The 13,691-nt window shown below is 46.0% G+C and overlaps 6 non-coding genes across 6 annotated transcripts; all 6 read left to right on the top strand.

Moving 5' to 3' along the window:
* The first annotated feature begins 703 nt into the window (after positions 1 to 703).
* Positions 704 to 894, top strand: LOC130331221 (U2 spliceosomal RNA). The gene has a single exon (XR_008874163.1). It is a non-coding gene; the product is annotated as a U2 spliceosomal RNA (small nuclear RNA).
* Positions 895 to 2,969: 2,075 nt separating this feature from the next.
* LOC130331220 (U2 spliceosomal RNA) lies at positions 2,970 to 3,160 on the top strand. Its single transcript, XR_008874162.1, has one exon. It is a non-coding gene; the product is annotated as a U2 spliceosomal RNA (small nuclear RNA).
* A 2,069-nt stretch (positions 3,161 to 5,229) lies between these two features.
* LOC130331219 (U2 spliceosomal RNA) lies at positions 5,230 to 5,420 on the top strand. The gene has a single exon (XR_008874161.1). It is a non-coding gene; the product is annotated as a U2 spliceosomal RNA (small nuclear RNA).
* A 2,080-nt stretch (positions 5,421 to 7,500) lies between these two features.
* On the top strand, positions 7,501 to 7,691 carry LOC130331217 (U2 spliceosomal RNA). Its single transcript, XR_008874159.1, has one exon. It is a non-coding gene; the product is annotated as a U2 spliceosomal RNA (small nuclear RNA).
* Positions 7,692 to 9,766: 2,075 nt separating this feature from the next.
* On the top strand, positions 9,767 to 9,956 carry LOC130331287 (U2 spliceosomal RNA). Its single transcript, XR_008874223.1, has one exon. It is a non-coding gene; the product is annotated as a U2 spliceosomal RNA (small nuclear RNA).
* A 2,083-nt stretch (positions 9,957 to 12,039) lies between these two features.
* LOC130331216 (U2 spliceosomal RNA) lies at positions 12,040 to 12,230 on the top strand. The gene has a single exon (XR_008874158.1). It is a non-coding gene; the product is annotated as a U2 spliceosomal RNA (small nuclear RNA).
* The last annotated feature ends 1,461 nt before the right edge of the window (positions 12,231 to 13,691 follow it).

The following is a 13,691-nucleotide window of genomic DNA, read 5'->3' as shown; positions in this document are numbered from 1 at the left end:
TTGGTGATGTCGTCTATTATGGCCTTCATAGAAGCAACAGGAGATTGTTGCATCCATCTAGAACCCTCAGAACTACAGTGCTATGATGTCACTCACTTCCACAGGCCTTGCAGAGTGTAAACAACAACAACCCAGCTTTGTTGTGTATGTAACCATAGGGATTTGTGATGTCACCTAGAACCTTCACAGCAGCGACAGCTTTATGAGGAGCATCAGCACTGCTCTGCCTGAGCAGAACCATCACCGCCATAGGTTGTCAAATAACCCGGGTTTAACCCACACAGGTAAGTCCAATGGGGTGCAGGCATGTCCTCTATGCTTACAGCTTCCCGTGGGTGTTGGTTTGATACCGTTTGGGGACAGCCAAGGAGGCATCTGCAGGCAACAAAGGTAGGTGTGTGCTTGTGTGTGTGTTTCCTATGCAGATCCTAAGCCCAGTGTCACATGCAAGTAGGAGGAGTAAGAAGGGTTCCTGGCAAATCCGGGTTATGGATTGCATTTAAAAAGGCCCCGTGGGAGTGCAATGGGCCCCTGTCTTGCTGCTTAGCAATAATGGTATGGGTTTAGGTTCTGCTGTGTGTACTGGTGGTTGACTGCCCCCCAGCCCAGAGTGTGCATGGAAAATTGTCTGGCAGCCTCCCTGACAGCAAGCAGTGATAGTGCCCATGAAGGGGACCTTGTTGGGCCCGCCCCTTTCACGGTTATCGCTTCTCGGCCTTTTGGCTAAGATCAAGTGTAGTATCTGTTCTTATCAGTTTAATATCTGATACGTCCCCTATCTGGGGACCATATATTAAATGGATTTTTGAGAACGGGGGCCGATTTCGAAGCTTGCTTCCGTCGCCCTATGCATTGACCCGATATGGCAGTATCTTCGGGTACAGTGCACCACCCCCTTACAGGGTTAAAAAGAAAGATTCCTACTTTCATTGCTACCTGCTTGCTGGCTAGCCAGCTAGCCAGCCCTGTGGGCCTTGCTGCTGCTGCAGCCAAAAAACAAAAGGTGGTGCTGCTTCTGCTGCTTCTGCTTGTGTCTGGCCGCTGTTGGAGCGTCCAGGCACAGGACTTCTGCTGCTGCTGACTAAATGGCCTCCTTAATTGGATCATTTGAGTAGCCAGCACACCTGTGCAGGTAGGGCATGACATGATAGGCAGCTGCCTTGATAGCGGGTGGGTGCTGAATGTTCCTAATTGACAAAATAAGATTAATGCTTATGAAGAAATATAAAATCTCATCCCTTCCCCAATATCGCGCCACACCCCTACCCCTTAATTCCCTGGTTGAACTTGATGGACATATGTCTTTTTTCGACCGTACTAACTATGTAACTATGTAACATAACATGGGGGGGGGGTCTCCTGGCTGTTCACACAGGTGTGTCATTGCTGTACATTGACCATGCATTGCTTCTGTGGTATTGCAAAGGCAAAGACAAATGCTTCCAGCCATCCATTGCACTAATGGATTGGTCATCAGCTGGCTGTCTATGTCCCGCATCAATATAGACCAAAGTACAGAGGGTTAGGCTATGCTATTGTGCACCTACCTGATGCATCAGAAGGTGCGAGGCCCTTGCTAAATTCTGTGCACAGACTTTGAGATCTATACTTTAGACTGTATCTAAACCTGCTCCAACATGGACTGACATTCTGGCCTACTTTCAGCCGATGCGACTTGTCTGTCGCTGAACAGTCGCTTTTTATGTATTCAGCACCTATGTATAATGTTGTAAAAATGCTCTAGAAGCTAAAGTCGCAGAAATGTCACACATATTTGGCCTGCAACTTTCTGTGCGACAAATTCAGACAGGAAAAATCAGTATAAATCCTTAGAAAATTATCCCCCAGTGTCTCCATCTGCTGGCGGTATTGAATAAGCATTGCTGCACTGATGGGGTATGCATTAGACGAAAAAAAAGAAGAAAAAGAAGAATAATACGCCCAGAAAAGAGGCGAAAAGGAGAAAAACGTAAAAAAACGTGAAAAAAAAGTAAGAGGAAGAGAAGGGAAAAAAAGGTGGAAATGGGTTTAAAAGTGATTTCGGCGGAGAAATATATATATATATATATATATATATATATATATATATATATATACGCGCACACACACACATATATATAAACGTATTCTCCGTTGAGATATTGCAGCCGCTGCTGTGTCCAGGCCCAGGAGCCTTAGCACTGTGCTGTGATGTCACTCAATACCACTGACATCACTAGGTGTAAACAACATCTCTCCTTTGCTGTGTATGTGACTATGGAGCTGTTTGGTGATGTCGTCTATTATGGCCTTCATAGAAGCAACAGGAGATTGTTGCATCCATCTAGAACCCTCAGAACTACAGTGCTATGATGTCACTCACTTCCACAGGCCTTGCAGAGTGTAAACAACAACAACCCAGCTTTGTTGTGTATGTAACCATAGGGATTTGTGATGTCACCTAGAACCTTCACAGCAGCGACAGCTTTATGAGGAGCATCAGCACTGCTCTGCCTGAGCAGAACCATCACCGCCATAGGTTGTCAAATAACCCGGGTTTAACCCACACAGGTAAGTCCAATGGGGTGCAGGCATGTCCTCTATGCTTACAGCTTCCCGTGGGTGTTGGTTTGATACCGTTTGGGGACAGCCAAGGAGGCATCTGCAGGCAACAAAGGTAGGTGTGTGCTTGTGTGTGTGTTTCCTATGCAGATCCTAAGCCCAGTGTCACATGCAAGTAGGAGGAGTAAGAAGGGTTCCTGGCAAATCCGGGTTATGGATTGCATTTAAAAAGGCCCCGTGGGAGTGCAATGGGCCCCTGTCTTGCTGCTTAGCAATAATGGTATGGGTTTAGGTTCTGCTGTGTGTACTGGTGGTTGACTGCCCCCCAGCCCAGAGTGTGCATGGAAAATTGTCTGGCAGCCTCCCTGACAGCAAGCAGTGATAGTGCCCATGAAGGGGACCTTGTTGGGCCCGCCCCTTTCACGGTTATCGCTTCTCGGCCTTTTGGCTAAGATCAAGTGTAGTATCTGTTCTTATCAGTTTAATATCTGATACGTCCCCTATCTGGGGACCATATATTAAATGGATTTTTGAGAACGGGGGCCGATTTCGAAGCTTGCTTCCGTCGCCCTATGCATTGACCCGATATGGCAGTATCTTCGGGTACAGTGCACCACCCCCTTACAGGGTTAAAAAGAAAGATTCCTACTTTCATTGCTACCTGCTTGCTGGCTAGCCAGCTAGCCAGCCCTGTGGGCCTTGCTGCTGCTGCAGCCAAAAAACAAAAGGTGGTGCTGCTTCTGCTGCTTCTGCTTGTGTCTGGCCGCTGTTGGAGCGTCCAGGCACAGGACTTCTGCTGCTGCTGACTAAATGGCCTCCTTAATTGGATCATTTGAGTAGCCAGCACACCTGTGCAGGTAGGGCATGACATGATAGGCAGCTGCCTTGATAGCGGGTGGGTGCTGAATGTTCCTAATTGACAAAATAAGATTAATGCTTATGAAGAAATATAAAATCTCATCCCTTCCCCAATATCGCGCCACACCCCTACCCCTTAATTCCCTGGTTGAACTTGATGGACATATGTCTTTTTTCGACCGTACTAACTATGTAACTATGTAACATAACATGGGGGGGGGGTCTCCTGGCTGTTCACACAGGTGTGTCATTGCTGTACATTGACCATGCATTGCTTCTGTGGTATTGCAAAGGCAAAGACAAATGCTTCCAGCCATCCATTGCACTAATGGATTGGTCATCAGCTGGCTGTCTATGTCCCGCATCAATATAGACCAAAGTACAGAGGGTTAGGCTATGCTATTGTGCACCTACCTGATGCATCAGAAGGTGCGAGGCCCTTGCTAAATTCTGTGCACAGACTTTGAGATCTATACTTTAGACTGTATCTAAACCTGCTCCAACATGGACTGACATTCTGGCCTACTTTCAGCCGATGCGACTTGTCTGTCGCTGAACAGTCGCTTTTTATGTATTCAGCACCTATGTATAATGTTGTAAAAATGCTCTAGAAGCTAAAGTCGCAGAAATGTCACACATATTTGGCCTGCAACTTTCTGTGCGACAAATTCAGACAGGAAAAATCAGTATAAATCCTTAGAAAATTATCCCCCAGTGTCTCCATCTGCTGGCGGTATTGAATAAGCATTGCTGCACTGATGGGGTATGCATTAGACGAAAAAAAAGAAGAAAAAGAAGAATAATACGCCCAGAAAAGAGGCGAAAAGGAGAAAAACGTAAAAAAACGTGAAAAAAAAGTAAGAGGAAGAGAAGGGAAAAAAAGGTGGAAATGGGTTTAAAAGTGATTTCGGCGGAGAAATATATATATATATATATATATATATATATATATATATACGCGCACACACACACATATATATAAACGTATTCTCCGTTGAGATATTGCAGCCGCTGCTGTGTCCAGGCCCAGGAGCCTTAGCACTGTGCTGTGATGTCACTCAATACCACTGACATCACTAGGTGTAAACAACATCTCTCCTTTGCTGTGTATGTGACTATGGAGCTGTTTGGTGATGTCGTCTATTATGGCCTTCATAGAAGCAACAGGAGATTGTTGCATCCATCTAGAACCCTCAGAACTACAGTGCTATGATGTCACTCACTTCCACAGGCCTTGCAGAGTGTAAACAACAACAACCCAGCTTTGTTGTGTATGTAACCATAGGGATTTGTGATGTCACCTAGAACCTTCACAGCAGCGACAGCTTTATGAGGAGCATCAGCACTGCTCTGCCTGAGCAGAACCATCACCGCCATAGGTTGTCAAATAACCCGGGTTTAACCCACACAGGTAAGTCCAATGGGGTGCAGGCATGTCCTCTATGCTTACAGCTTCCCGTGGGTGTTGGTTTGATACCGTTTGGGGACAGCCAAGGAGGCATCTGCAGGCAACAAAGGTAGGTGTGTGCTTGTGTGTGTGTTTCCTATGCAGATCCTAAGCCCAGTGTCACATGCAAGTAGGAGGAGTAAGAAGGGTTCCTGGCAAATCCGGGTTATGGATTGCATTTAAAAAGGCCCCGTGGGAGTGCAATGGGCCCCTGTCTTGCTGCTTAGCAATAATGGTATGGGTTTAGGTTCTGCTGTGTGTACTGGTGGTTGACTGCCCCCCAGCCCAGAGTGTGCATGGAAAATTGTCTGGCAGCCTCCCTGACAGCAAGCAGTGATAGTGCCCATGAAGGGGACCTTGTTGGGCCCGCCCCTTTCACGGTTATCGCTTCTCGGCCTTTTGGCTAAGATCAAGTGTAGTATCTGTTCTTATCAGTTTAATATCTGATACGTCCCCTATCTGGGGACCATATATTAAATGGATTTTTGAGAACGGGGGCCGATTTCGAAGCTTGCTTCCGTCGCCCTATGCATTGACCCGATATGGCAGTATCTTCGGGTACAGTGCACCACCCCCTTACAGGGTTAAAAAGAAAGATTCCTACTTTCATTGCTACCTGCTTGCTGGCTAGCCAGCTAGCCAGCCCTGTGGGCCTTGCTGCTGCTGCAGCCAAAAAACAAAAGGTGGTGCTGCTGCTGCTGCTTCTGCTGCTTCTGCTTGTGTCTGGCCGCTGTTGGAGCGTCCAGGCACAGGACTTCTGCTGCTGCTGACTAAATGGCCTCCTTAATTGGATCATTTGAGTAGCCAGCACACCTGTGCAGGTAGGGCATGACATGATAGGCAGCTGCCTTGATAGCGGGTGGGTGCTGAATGTTCCTAATTGACAAAATAAGATTAATGCTCATGAAGAAATATAAAATCTCATCCCTTCCCCAATATCGCGCCACACCCCTACCCCTTAATTCCCTGGTTGAACTTGATGGACATATGTCTTTTTTCGACCGTACTAACTATGTAACTATGTAACATAACATGGGGGGGGGGTCTCCTGGCTGTTCACACAGGTGTGTCATTGCTGTACATTGACCATGCATTGCTTCTGTGGTATTGCAAAGGCAAAGACAAATGCTTCCAGCCATCCATTGCACTAATGGATTGGTCATCAGCTGGCTGTCTATGTCCCGCATCAATATAGACCAAAGTACAGAGGGTTAGGCTATGCTATTGTGCACCTACCTGATGCATCAGAAGGTGCGAGGCCCTTGCTAAATTCTGTGCACAGACTTTGAGATCTATACTTTAGACTGTATCTAAACCTGCTCCAACATGGACTGACATTCTGGCCTACTTTCAGCCGATGCGACTTGTCTGTCGCTGAACAGTCGCTTTTTATGTATTCAGCACCTATGTATAATGTTGTAAAAATGCTCTAGAAGCTAAAGTCGCAGAAATGTCACACATATTTGGCCTGCAACTTTCTGTGCGACAAATTCAGACAGGAAAAATCAGTATAAATCCTTAGAAAATTATCCCCCAGTGTCTCCATCTGCTGGCGGTATTGAATAAGCATTGCTGCACTGATGGGGTATGCATTAGACGAAAAAAAAGAAGAAAAAGAAGAATAATACGCCCAGAAAAGAGGCGAAAAGGAGAAAAACGTAAAAAAACGTGAAAAAAAAGTAAGAGGAAGAGAAGGGAAAAAAAGGTGGAAATGGGTTTAAAAGTGATTTCGGCGGAGAAATATATATATATATATATATATATATATATATATATATATACGCGCACACACACACATATATATAAACGTATTCTCCGTTGAGATATTGCAGCCGCTGCTGTGTCCAGGCCCAGGAGCCTTAGCACTGTGCTGTGATGTCACTCAATACCACTGACATCACTAGGTGTAAACAACATCTCTCCTTTGCTGTGTATGTGACTATGGAGCTGTTTGGTGATGTCGTCTATTATGGCCTTCATAGAAGCAACAGGAGATTGTTGCATCCATCTAGAACCCTCAGAACTACAGTGCTATGATGTCACTCACTTCCACAGGCCTTGCAGAGTGTAAACAACAACAACCCAGCTTTGTTGTGTATGTAACCATAGGGATTTGTGATGTCACCTAGAACCTTCACAGCAGCGACAGCTTTATGAGGAGCATCAGCACTGCTCTGCCTGAGCAGAACCATCACCGCCATAGGTTGTCAAATAACCCGGGTTTAACCCACACAGGTAAGTCCAATGGGGTGCAGGCATGTCCTCTATGCTTACAGCTTCCCGTGGGTGTTGGTTTGATACCGTTTGGGGACAGCCAAGGAGGCATCTGCAGGCAACAAAGGTAGGTGTGTGCTTGTGTGTGTGTTTCCTATGCAGATCCTAAGCCCAGTGTCACATGCAAGTAGGAGGAGTAAGAAGGGTTCCTGGCAAATCCGGGTTATGGATTGCATTTAAAAAGGCCCCGTGGGAGTGCAATGGGCCCCTGTCTTGCTGCTTAGCAATAATGGTATGGGTTTAGGTTCTGCTGTGTGTACTGGTGGTTGACTGCCCCCCAGCCCAGAGTGTGCATGGAAAATTGTCTGGCAGCCTCCCTGACAGCAAGCAGTGATAGTGCCCATGAAGGGGACCTTGTTGGGCCCGCCCCTTTCACGGTTATCGCTTCTCGGCCTTTTGGCTAAGATCAAGTGTAGTATCTGTTCTTATCAGTTTAATATCTGATACGTCCCCTATCTGGGGACCATATATTAAATGGATTTTTGAGAACGGGGGCCGATTTCGAAGCTTGCTTCCGTCGCCCTATGCATTGACCCGATATGGCAGTATCTTCGGGTACAGTGCACCACCCCCTTACAGGGTTAAAAAGAAAGATTCCTACTTTCATTGCTACCTGCTTGCTGGCTAGCCAGCTAGCCAGCCCTGTGGGCCTTGCTGCTGCTGCAGCCAAAAAACAAAAGGTGGTGCTGCTTCTGCTGCTTCTGCTTGTGTCTGGCCGCTGTTGGAGCGTCCAGGCACAGGACTTCTGCTGCTGCTGACTAAATGGCCTCCTTAATTGGATCATTTGAGTAGCCAGCACACCTGTGCAGGTAGGGCATGACATGATAGGCAGCTGCCTTGATAGCGGGTGGGTGCTGAATGTTCCTAATTGACAAAATAAGATTAATGCTTATGAAGAAATATAAAATCTCATCCCTTCCCCAATATCGCGCCACACCCCTACCCCTTAATTCCCTGGTTGAACTTGATGGACATATGTCTTTTTTCGACCGTACTAACTATGTAACTATGTAACATAACATGGGGGGGGGGTCTCCTGGCTGTTCACACAGGTGTGTCATTGCTGTACATTGACCATGCATTGCTTCTGTGGTATTGCAAAGGCAAAGACAAATGCTTCCAGCCATCCATTGCACTAATGGATTGGTCATCAGCTGGCTGTCTATGTCCCGCATCAATATAGACCAAAGTACAGAGGGTTAGACTATGCTATTGTGCACCTACCTGATGCATCAGAAGGTGCGAGGCCCTTGCTAAATTCTGTGCACAGACTTTGAGATCTATACTTTAGACTGTATCTAAACCTGCTCCAACATGGACTGACATTCTGGCCTACTTTCAGCCGATGCGACTTGTCTGTCGCTGAACAGTCGCTTTTTATGTATTCAGCACCTATGTATAATGTTGTAAAAATGCTCTAGAAGCTAAAGTCGCAGAAATGTCACACATATTTGGCCTGCAACTTTCTGTGCGACAAATTCAGACAGGAAAAATCAGTATAAATCCTTAGAAAATTATCCCCCAGTGTCTCCATCTGCTGGCGGTATTGAATAAGCATTGCTGCACTGATGGGGTATGCATTAGACGAAAAAAAAGAAGAAAAAGAAGAATAATACGCCCAGAAAAGAGGCGAAAAGGAGAAAAACGTAAAAAAACGTGAAAAAAAAGTAAGAGGAAGAGAAGGGAAAAAAAGGTGGAAATGGGTTTAAAAGTGATTTCGGCGGAGAAATATATATATATATATATATATATATATATATATATATATATATACGCGCACACACACACATATATATAAACGTATTCTCCGTTGAGATATTGCAGCCGCTGCTGTGTCCAGGCCCAGGAGCCTTAGCACTGTGCTGTGATGTCACTCAATACCACTGACATCACTAGGTGTAAACAACATCTCTCCTTTGCTGTGTATGTGACTATGGAGCTGTTTGGTGATGTCGTCTATTATGGCCTTCATAGAAGCAACAGGAGATTGTTGCATCCATCTAGAACCCTCAGAACTACAGTGCTATGATGTCACTCACTTCCACAGGCCTTGCAGAGTGTAAACAACAACAACCCAGCTTTGTTGTGTATGTAACCATAGGGATTTGTGATGTCACCTAGAACCTTCACAGCAGCGACAGCTTTATGAGGAGCATCAGCACTGCTCTGCCTGAGCAGAACCATCACCGCCATAGGTTGTCAAATAACCCGGGTTTAACCCACACAGGTAAGTCCAATGGGGTGCAGGCATGTCCTCTATGCTTACAGCTTCCCGTGGGTGTTGGTTTGATACCGTTTGGGGACAGCCAAGGAGGCATCTGCAGGCAACAAAGGTAGGTGTGTGCTTGTATGTGTGTTTCCTATGCAGATCCTAAGCCCAGTGTCACATGCAAGTAGGAGGAGTAAGAAGGGTTCCTGGCAAATCCGGGTTATGGATTGCATTTAAAAAGGCCCCGTGGGAGTGCAATGGGCCCCTGTCTTGCTGCTTAGCAATAATGGTATGGGTTTAGGTTCTGCTGTGTGTACTGGTGGTTGACTGCCCCCCAGCCCAGAGTGTGCATGGAAAATTGTCTGGCAGCCTCCCTGACAGCAAGCAGTGATAGTGCCCATGAAGGGGACCTTGTTGGGCCCGCCCCTTTCACGGTTATCGCTTCTCGGCCTTTTGGCTAAGATCAAGTGTAGTATCTGTTCTTATCAGTTTAATATCTGATACGTCCCCTATCTGGGGACCATATATTAAATGGATTTTTGAGAACGGGGGCCGATTTCGAAGCTTGCCTCCTCGCCCTATGCATTGACCCGATATGGCAGTATCTTCGGGTACAGTGCACCACCCCCTTACAGGGTTAAAAAGAAAGATTCCTACTTTCATTGCTACCTGCTTGCTGGCTAGCCAGCTAGCCAGCCCTGTGGGCCTTGCTGCTGCTGCAGCCAAAAAACAAAAGGTGGTGCTGCTGCTGCTGCTTCTGCTGCTTCTGCTTGTGTCTGGCCGCTGTTGGAGCGTCCAGGCACAGGACTTCTGCTGCTGCTGACTAAATGGCCTCCTTAATTGGATCATTTGAGTAGCCAGCACACCTGTGCAGGTAGGGCATGACATGATAGGCAGCTGCCTTGATAGCGGGTGGGTGCTGAATGTTCCTAATTGACAAAATAAGATTAATGCTTATGAAGAAATATAAAATCTCATCCCTTCCCCAATATCGCGCCACACCCCTACCCCTTAATTCCCTGGTTGAACTTGATGGACATATGTCTTTTTTCGACCGTACTAACTATGTAACTATGTAACATAACATGGGGGGGGGGGGGTCTCCTGGCTGTTCACACAGGTGTGTCATTGCTGTACATTGACCATGCATTGCTTCTGTGGTATTGCAAAGGCAAAGACAAATGCTTCCAGCCATCCATTGCACTAATGGATTGGTCATCAGCTGGCTGTCTATGTCCCGCATCAATATAGACCAAAGTACAGAGGGTTAGGCTATGCTATTGTGCACCTACCTGATGCATCAGAAGGTGCGAGGCCCTTGCTAAATTCTGTGCACAGACTTTGAGATCTATACTTTAGACTGTATCTAAACCTGCTCCAACATGGACTGACATTCTGGCCTACTTTCAGCCGATGCGACTTGTCTGTCGCTGAACAGTCGCTTTTTATGTATTCAGCACCTATGTATAATGTTGTAAAAATGCTCTAGAAGCTAAAGTCGCAGAAATGTCACACATATTTGGCCTGCAACTTTCTGTGCGACAAATTCAGACAGGAAAAATCAGTATAAATCCTTAGAAAATTATCCCCCAGTGTCTCCATCTGCTGGCGGTATTGAATAAGCATTGCTGCACTGATGGGGTATGCATTAGACGAAAAAAAAGAAGAAAAAGAAGAATAATACGCCCAGAAAAGAGGCGAAAAGGAGAAAAACGTAAAAAAACGTGAAAAAAAAGTAAGAGGAAGAGAAGGGAAAAAAAGGTGGAAATGGGTTTAAAAGTGATTTCGGCGGAGAAATATATATATATATATATATATATATATATATATATATATACGCGCACACACACACATATATATAAACGTATTCTCCGTTGAGATATTGCAGCCGCTGCTGTGTCCAGGCCCAGGAGCCTTAGCACTGTGCTGTGATGTCACTCAATACCACTGACATCACTAGGTGTAAACAACATCTCTCCTTTGCTGTGTATGTGACTATGGAGCTGTTTGGTGATGTCGTCTATTATGGCCTTCATAGAAGCAACAGGAGATTGTTGCATCCATCTAGAACCCTCAGAACTACAGTGCTATGATGTCACTCACTTCCACAGGCCTTGCAGAGTGTAAACAACAACAACCCAGCTTTGTTGTGTATGTAACCATAGGGATTTGTGATGTCACCTAGAACCTTCACAGCAGCGACAGCTTTATGAGGAGCATCAGCACTGCTCTGCCTGAGCAGAACCATCACCGCCATAGGTTGTCAAATAACCCGGGTTTAACCCACACAGGTAAGTCCAATGGGGTGCAGGCATGTCCTCTATGCTTACAGCTTCCCGTGGGTGTTGGTTTGATACCGTTTGGGGACAGCCAAGGAGGCATCTGCAGGCAACAAAGGTAGGTGTGTGCTTGTGTGTGTGTTTCCTATGCAGATCCTAAGCCCAGTGTCACATGCAAGTAGGAGGAGTAAGAAGGGTTCCTGGCAAATCCGGGTTATGGATTGCATTTAAAAAGGCCCCGTGGGAGTGCAATGGGCCCCTGTCTTGCTGCTTAGCAATAATGGTATGGGTTTAGGTTCTGCTGTGTGTACTGGTGGTTGACTGCCCCCCAGCCCAGAGTGTGCATGGAAAATTGTCTGGCAGCCTCCCTGACAGCAAGCAGTGATAGTGCCCATGAAGGGGACCTTGTTGGGCCCGCCCCTTTCACGGTTATCGCTTCTCGGCCTTTTGGCTAAGATCAAGTGTAGTATCTGTTCTTATCAGTTTAATATCTGATACGTCCCCTATCTGGGGACCATATATTAAATGGATTTTTGAGAACGGGGGCCGATTTCGAAGCTTGCTTCCGTCGCCCTATGCATTGACCCGATATGGCAGTATCTTCGGGTACAGTGCACCACCCCCTTACAGGGTTAAAAAGAAAGATTCCTACTTTCATTGCTACCTGCTTGCTGGCTAGCCAGCTAGCCAGCCCTGTGGGCCTTGCTGCTGCTGCAGCCAAAAAACAAAAGGTGGTGCTGCTTCTGCTGCTTCTGCTTGTGTCTGGCCGCTGTTGGAGCGTCCAGGCACAGGACTTCTGCTGCTGCTGACTAAATGGCCTCCTTAATTGGATCATTTGAGTAGCCAGCACACCTGTGCAGGTAGGGCATGACATGATAGGCAGCTGCCTTGATACGGGTGGGTGCTGAATGTTCCTAATTGACAAAATAAGATTAATGCTTATGAAGAAATATAAAATCTCATCCCTTCCCCAATATCGCGCCACACCCCTACCCCTTAATTCCCTGGTTGAACTTGATGGACATATGTCTTTTTTCGACCGTACTAACTATGTAACTATGTAACATAACATGGGGGGGGGGTCTCCTGGCTGTTCACACAGGTGTGTCATTGCTGTACATTGACCATGCATTGCTTCTGTGGTATTGCAAAGGCAAAGACAAATGCTTCCAGCCATCCATTGCACTAATGGATTGGTCATCAGCTGGCTGTCTATGTCCCGCATCAATATAGACCAAAGTACAGAGGGTTAGGCTATGCTATTGTGCACCTACCTGATGCATCAGAAGGTGCGAGGCCCTTGCTAAATTCTGTGCACAGACTTTGAGATCTATACTTTAGACTGTATCTAAACCTGCTCCAACATGGACTGACATTCTGGCCTACTTTCAGCCGATGCGACTTGTCTGTCGCTGAACAGTCGCTTTTTATGTATTCAGCACCTATGTATAATGTTGTAAAAATGCTCTAGAAGCTAAAGTCGCAGAAATGTCACACATATTTGGCCTGCAACTTTCTGTGCGACAAATTCAGACAGGAAAAATCAGTATAAATCCTTAGAAAATTATCCCCCAGTGTCTCCATCTGCTGGCGGTATTGAATAAGCATTGCTGCACTGATGGGGTATGCATTAGACGAAAAAAAAGAAGAAAAAGAAGAATAATACGCCCAGAAAAGAGGCGAAAAGGAGAAAAACGTAAAAAAACGTGAAAAAAAAGTAAGAGGAAGAGAAGGGAAAAAAAGGTGGAAATGGGTTTAAAAGTGATTTCGGCGGAGAATATATATATATATATATATATATATATATATATATATATATACGCGCACACACACACATATATATAAACGTATTCTCCGTTGAGATATTGCAGCCGCTGCTGTGTCCAGGCCCAGGAGCCTTAGCACTGTGCTGTGATGTCACTCAATACCACTGACATCACTAGGTGTAAACAACATCTCTCCTTTGCTGTGTATGTGACTATGGAGCTGTTTGGTGATGTCGTCTATTATGGCCTTCATAGAAGCAACAGGAGATTGTTGCATCCATCTAGAACCCTCAGAACTACAGTGCTATGATGTCACT

This window comes from Hyla sarda, unplaced genomic scaffold (assembly GCF_029499605.1).
Source record: "Hyla sarda isolate aHylSar1 unplaced genomic scaffold, aHylSar1.hap1 scaffold_347, whole genome shotgun sequence".
Classification (NCBI taxonomy): domain Eukaryota; kingdom Metazoa; phylum Chordata; class Amphibia; order Anura; family Hylidae; genus Hyla; species Hyla sarda.
This window is presented reverse-complemented; position numbering and strand designations above follow the sequence as displayed.